The sequence below is a fragment of the Callorhinchus milii genome, unplaced genomic scaffold (genome assembly GCF_018977255.1).
Source record: "Callorhinchus milii isolate IMCB2004 unplaced genomic scaffold, IMCB_Cmil_1.0 Scaffold3, whole genome shotgun sequence".
Lineage (NCBI taxonomy): Eukaryota > Metazoa > Chordata > Chondrichthyes > Chimaeriformes > Callorhinchidae > Callorhinchus > Callorhinchus milii.
The window spans coordinates 49,328,363-49,336,311 of NW_024704744.1; positions in this window are offsets into that span (position 1 = coordinate 49,328,363).

Genomic DNA, 7,949 nt, shown 5'->3' on the forward strand with positions numbered 1-7,949 from the left:
TGGGCAAGTTTCCTTACTCCACACGCCACTGTTTACCCAACAGTAAGTAGCAACCCAGTCAATAGTCGATTGGCGGATTGCTTTTCCAGGGATAATAATCCCTCAAAAAATACAATAATAATTTGGTCACTCAATCAATGATTGTTTGTGGGACTCTGTTGTGTGCAATTGGCTGTTTCACCCACAAATATACAGTCAATTCACTTTACAATATATTCTGTGAAATGCTTTGAGACGTCTAGAAAATGTGAAAAGCGCTATATCAAATGCACGGATTATTATTATGATTACTGTTATTATGACCCGGTCTGCCTTTCCCCATCTCTGCAATATTGCCCAGCTCTGCCACTGTCTCTCACTGCAAGCCGCTGAAACCCTCATTCACGCATTCATCAGATCCAGGTTTGACTACGTAAACTCCATGCTTGTCGGCCTTCCCGACTCTCCCTCCAAAGGCTGCAGATCATCCAGAACTCTGCAGCTCGTATCCTCTCCCACACCAGGTTCCATGACCCTATCACTCCCATCCTTACCTGGCTCCCTATCACTCAAGAGAATACAGTTCAAGATCCTGATCCTCGCCTTCAAAGCCCACCTTGGCCTTGCTCCTCCCTACCTCTGTGAGCTCCTAACCCCCTACCAACCTGTCCACTCCCTCCTCTCAGCGGGTTCTGGCCTGCCCCACCATTGGCAGGTGGACCTTCAGCCTCTCTGCTCCCACTGTCTGGAACTCCATTCCAGTCCCTCCGCCTCAGCCTCTCCCTCGACTCCTTCAGGACCCGTCTCAAGACCCTCCTCTTCAACCATTCCTTTGGTCATCCTCCTACATCTACCCTCCCTGGCCTCCACCCATCCTGATCCCAACCATCAGCTCAGGTGCGGATCCCTGACTGTCCAGCACCTTGTATGTCCGACATGAAAGGTAATTTGTTGTTGTTGTGGCAGTCACAGCTGCCTGGTTCCTAAGCTTGGGAAATTGGCAAGGCAGAACCAGCTAGTCTGTCACAAAACCAGGACAAGTCACTGAATGCTTGGATTCTTTCCACTCATCTGTCAAATCTGGAAGCCAGGCTTAACAATCAGTGTTCGCGATTGCAAACTGCATGGATAGTTTGAGTTGATTAAATTCCAGGAGTACCACAATGCTCTTCATATTCAATTGAAGGTAACAATTTTAACATTTGCATTTAGAATTTATTGTGCATTTCTGGATTAATTATATCCTACAATCATCCAATTCATAGTATTTAAGTTGGAAGCATTAAAAAGATAAATGAAGATCTAAATACAAGGAAGTAAAGAGGATTTAATTAAATGTTTCAGCTTCTTGACCTTGGATATTCTGTGCACCAACCCATGACAGCATTGTTTTTCTACAAACAATCACTGAAGCTGCTCCTTCTCCAAACAAAAGCGTGTTTCATTAAAATTCAGTGATTACCATATAATGTAGGCTACTGAAACAAGATAAAGGGTGAAAGAAAACTTTATTAATGCGGTAACCCATGTATGCATTCTGAAATGACATTTACAGGGTTGTTGGATCAGTTATGCAAACAAAAACATTTCAGAAATATGAATCATTAATGAAAAAGTTGAATACTGCAGTTGATAATATTGAAAATAACATTCACATTTTTTAGCACATAAGTTTGATTGATCCACAGAAATGTGACTGGAATACTTGCTGATCAGGAAAGTCCACCAACACTTGTTAAATCAGCATTTGAACCATCATCAAACTGTTGCTTGTCTCAAGAGTCTAAATGAAGGCTGTGCCAACAAGCGGAATAATTACATATTTTTAAATATTCAGATATATAACAATGTACATCAACTTACTAAATAAAGTGATATCAACATCACTTTGAGCCATTCCATTTCAAAATGTATGGGAATTAATACTGAGCTAAAAATACATATTCTTATATTACATTCTTCTGAAATCAGATTTGCAAGGAACAAATTAAAAGGGAATATTACACGATAACTTTATCAAATTAAGTAACTGGCACATATTGTACCTAGTACAATTTTAATATTTTCATTCCATTACTCCAAACCATTTGAGAGCAATCACTTGTACATAGTTCTGTATTGAATCAGACAAGAGCATAAACATACAGAAATTGAACTGATTTGTTTTTTAACTAAGTCCAATACAATATGCCTTGCAACGCAAGCAAGCATGGTTACAATGCTATCATGCGTGGAAATAACATTAGCTGTGTTTCTTGCGTGCGTACGCAGCACACAGGATGTAACCTCAGTGGGGGCCATTTGTCTTTGTATTCCATTTCAGTAAGACGTCTAATGTTTACAAGCCCTAAACAGCCATTTTCCTGCTTATGTAGTTGGAAGTAACAGGTGGCCGTAATAATTGAAATGAAAGGTATTTGAATAAATCAAAACTTTGAAAACAAGCAAAGGATACCTCGCCCACATCACTACATTATTTTGGCTAGGTCAACTAAATGTTCTCATGTAGGGTTTGTTGAAACAGTTGAAGCTTAATTGCAAAGCACATGAGTGACTCCATAACAATGTTTGTACGAAATGCATGTCACTTTGGGCACAAGTTCAGTGTAAAACTATCAAAATCTTGATCACAATGCACCTGTTCCCATTATATTTGTTAACCTCCTATGATGCCTAAGTCAAGGCTGGCAGCTAAGGTCAACAATATGTAACTTTTAAAACTACAGTATTTTCTTTGTAAAAAGAGCAATTGTTTAAAGAGCCCAAAGAGCACTGATCGAAATAATAGACAATAACAAATTATTACTGAATCAAGTCACATGATGCACAAGCACATGGCTGGAATCAAAGTGTGTCAGCTTGGCTCAGTGGTAGAACTCTCGCCTGAGTCAGAAGATTGTGGGTTCAAATCCCAAGTAAGGAATTGAATTTGCATAGTCCAATCTGACACTCCAATGCAGTATGGAGGGGCGGGGGGTGGGGGAATTGCATTATCAGAGGTTATACTTTGCATAAGATGTTAAACCGGGGTCCGTTTGACTTTCAGGTGGATGCTAAGGATTCCGTGACACTATTTGAAAAAGAGAAGGGAGCTTTTCCCAGTATCCTGACCAATAAATCCCCCAAATAAAATTAGTGACTCACTCCATGATTGTTTGAGGGACACTCCTGCCACATTTGCTCATAAAATACAGACAATCCACTTTACAGTAAATTCTGTGAAGTGCTTTGAGACATCTCGACGATGTGATAAGTCACTATATCAAATGAAACAATTATTATAAATTCTGAAGTTAAATTAGGAGAAATGCTTCTGATAACTTATCAAAGACTATCGTTGGAAGGGCATGCTCAGTTGCATCAGAGTCCTTGGTCCATTGGAGGACCGTTCTGTGGCCTCCCTCCCTACCCTGACACAGCTCTCCAATAGGCCAGAGGCCTCTGCGATGCAACTGAGCCCAACCTTCGCTGAATACCCGCACCAGACACAGGATAGGGCAGGAGGCCTCTGTGATGCATGCTACTATCTTAAGGAACGAATTATGCAAAGTAAGTAGTTACAAGAATTTCTAGAATGCAACTAGGTATATATTAAACAGAGTGATAAGTAAAGCAAAGTGCTTTATTAGTATTTTGCAAGGAAAACTGCTATGATAGATGGCATGGCTTCTTAAGTGGTAGTGATAAGTTAAACCAGGACTGAATTATATTTTGGACAATATGTACCAGAAATCACACCTGGACATGCTTTAGTGACCTCGGAGACTAGAGCTGTAGCTATATCTTTTACATTTTTCTTCCCAAAATGACAGATGGGAGAGACTTGCCATAAACACGCCTGGTTGAAAGATACAAGTGTTTTACAGAGTGAATATTAAGCTCCTCCATCACTCAAACCACTACAATATGGAGTTATATTCCAATAACTTTGTATTTCCCAATCATATTCATCAGTCTCATTAACATCTGATAGTCACAGTCACTGGTAAAAATATGTGTTTTATCTTATTTTACAATTCTCACATGAAGCCTATACTTTATAGTAAATGTAAGACCTTGAAGATCAGGTCTACAAATAACATACATTAAGTATTAACAGCATTTGAATATTCTTAAATTTGCCACATTTTCTCCATTGTAAAAGGCTAGAACCATCACCAGTATTTAATGAATGTGTCCCTTTAAGAAAGCCAAAGCTAATACAAACCCTTGATCTTTTCATACATAAAATGAAAATGAGTCTGACAATAATGTGAACATTGTCATCCATGAAAGCTGTAGGCAATGATATATAAAGCAGATACAATACTTGCATATATATTGTGCATGCTATTTTGATCAATTTGAACCGTGTGAGCTGAGATTCTCTTTTCTGCCTCCAAAAGTTTGTTAAATTTAGTATATTCCATATTGCATTTTAAAAAGTTTAGAACTTCAGCACAATCCAGCAAAAGGGGTAGTCTCAACCGGTTGTAAATCTAATTAGCTCCAGTCACAATATTTCAAACTAAATTAAAACACAAAAATAGTGGTTGTAACCCAAATTGAATTTTTCTTATGCTTTAGTTACTGCAATGCTCATAATATATTCCAGAATTAGAACCAAAATGTCTTATTTCTATTGCAGTGTGAAAAATACAGCAGAGCAAATGTTAATAAAACACATGCAACATATATGCTGGTGACCAATTTCTTTTCTAAAGGAATCAAAATGCAACTAATCTGATTAGTGAAAGATACAGCTTCCCCTTTTATTCAGTCAAGTACAACCTGCAATTAACTCAGTAAACCTCCAAATTACAAGATGAATGCAATGTTATGTTTTAACAAAAGTGTAGTAAATAAAACTCCAGTAAACTCCATTGGAAACGGTATCAGACTCCAGTGGAAACAATACCTTCAGGTTTCAAGACAATTTTTTGATGTGAATACTATCATACCATGCAATGTATTAAAAAAGTATACCGGAATTTTGTTCAAACGTTTTAAACCGACATCTAAACAGTGCCTCAGCTTAAACCGACTTGTTTCACTGACCTTGTCACGTTCCTGTCCAAAAGCATTACTTAAAATATTATCCAGGAATGTGATGTCAATTTGTTTTCTCACAATATTGTGGACAAGATTTGAAAATGATTAATGTAAGCAAAACCATGGGCTGTATTCTAAAGAATGTATCGGTATTCACCAAGTACAAGTACTGCAATTATATTCACTCAGAATAGCCAACAATTTGTACCTTTGGAACATTAGTTTAATTTATAGTCATGGTTGCTATCAACAAGAAATTAGCTTCCTCCCCCATTAGTAAATGCACCATGTTTTGGGACATAAAATCAGACTGTACAAGTCCTACATTTAATCCAGGGTCTGTATTTAGTTAAGTAATATTAGTCAGGGTAACAGTGAGGACATTGACTATCCTCCTTGGGGAAGAGTTAAGCGAGGCTCCTTGAAGCTGACCTGGCTCTAGGATAGCATGCTTGCCAATGGAATGTCAGAATCAAGTCAATCTGCTGTGATGGTCTAGGTAGTTCGGTTTCAGATCCAGGTTTGTCTAAAATATTCCAGGGCATTGCTGACAGCTTTGTCAAACTGGCTTGTCACCTGGAACTCTTCCCACTCAGCTCCTGTTAACCTGGCAGGCCAAAGCCTTGGGTAGGCTGGTCCTAGCAGAACAGGCAATGGAAAGCTTGCGAGACAGTGCTTTCAATGGCAAGCTATGTGGTTTTAGGTGGTTAAACTCCAGCAGTACTCCTAATGCACACTCTGGGGTCCCAAAGCTTTGGCTTTTGCAAACTGGAACTAGGTAAGCAGAGCGTGTCCCTCCAAGGAGAGCGTTCCATTTAACACACATGGTGATTGATTTCTGCATTGATTTCACACCTATCTGACTAAAAAGGAAGTGGGACCGAGATAAATAGACTAAAGTCTTTAAATTTGGAAAGAACAAAGTCCCACAAAGTTCTTGGTTCTAAATGCTATCCAGTGCAAAGTTATGTAAGTTATGTTCTTGGAAATCAGTTATATACAAGATTAGATTTTCATACAATTGCCCCTCCCTTGCTAAATCAAACAGCCTGCCAATTATCATGGTCCAAAAGGAACGTCATTGAACGAGGCAGTGGAGGGCCATTATTGTCCAAACTTTACCACCAATATAGGTGATAAAGAAAAATTGTAGGTGAGTGAGTGGGGAAGGAGGGGAAATTAAACCAATGTTATGTCTTGATTCAGTGATGTGAATATTATGGCCTTATCATTGACCTCCTTGTATATTCTGTGTCCAATTCAAAATCGGAAGCCATGAGGCAATTCCCACTTGCCTCACAGCCCACATAACAAAGAAATACACATGTATCACACACCATCTTAGCAGTTTGGTCTAAAATTATTTCTACTACAAATAAACACACAAAGCTGTACATTAGAGGTTCTGGTTATTACCGAACTGAACTAGCACAGATAGCATCTAGGAACTTTGGCATTAAGAAATTTCTTTAACAATTCTTGCTTTCTATATTACAGATACCTAGCAAAGCAATTAACGTAATTCTTCAAGAGGAAAAGGATAATAATGTGGTTATTCATTCACCACAATTAATAATTGAGAACTATTACTCTATTTATTAAGAAATCTGAAGAGTCTTCCGGAGGAAAGTTCAACAACTATTGAAAAAAGAAAACTACCAGTTACAATATTCATGGGATAGTTGGATAGTTTCAAGTGTAGCATTCAAGATAAAAATCAATCATTGCTAGACAAGTTCTAAAAAATGAAAAACATTTAAAAAATGCAACTCAAACCCTATGGATTATTTTCCACAAACAAACAATATATTATGTATCCACTCTGGTCAAACCTACAAAACAATTTATTAATGGAATTAGTAAGAACAGAAATAATACTTCTCTGCTTCATTAAAATACACCTGAAATCTTAGTTCAGAGGGATTGGAGTCAAAATCACATAGATTTTTAATGGGATTCCTTAATAAGTAAATCAAGCTGATTCACAGCGAATCTAATTTCACACAGCCTACTTCTAGAGGGAAATTAAATTGGTCAATGTGAAGAGCGAATGGTTACTTGAAGGAATAGCCACTCAGATTTCTTACAAAACAATCACGTTAGAAATTGCTGTACATTAGATACCAATGTTGGAAACAAAGTTTAAGGATCAATTATGGGTATCAACTTGGGTCTTTTAATTGAAGTCTCAAATAGCAAATATAAACTGTGCATCTTTTGCACAGTTGGTGGTATCACTAACTTAATGCTAATTAAAATTGTAAAGTAAAACAATTAACTACATCAGTACAAGTCACAGAAAATTCAAAAACAATACTTAAAAAAGACTTGGAACTTGTCTCTTAAGACATATATATTTGAGCAGTGCAGCTCACCCATGTGACTATGCAGTTCTACCAGTTATTTTACAAACAAGGGTTAATCATGACTGCTCATTTCAACACATAGACCCTAAAGTTAAAAGTCCTGAGAACTCATTACTTCATCCAAACGTTAAATAAAAATACACTCAAAACGCTCTGTTCAGTCTGATACTTATTCATCACTCAATCAACTAAAAAAAATCCACAGGAGAACAACAGATAATAAACGGTGTTAGTTCCTAAAATCCATACATTGCAGGCTCATATTGTTATTACATTAATACAGTAAATAAGTCTCTACTTCACATAATTGGACTTAAATATTTGATTCTACTGACCTCTTCAAAAGGACTGAAGAAAAAAATGGAAGGGTTTTTTAGCCTTCAGAATTGTGTTGACATCAGTGAATAAAATATCATCCCTATCATAAAACCATTCTACAAGAAAGTATTAATTTTCATGAATGCTCCATTAATCTCATCATACATCTGTGTCCACCTCTACCTACATGGTGAGCTCTCAATTTCAACCACTGTACCAGCTGTCAACTGGAGTCCAGACATTTCTCTAAAGGTG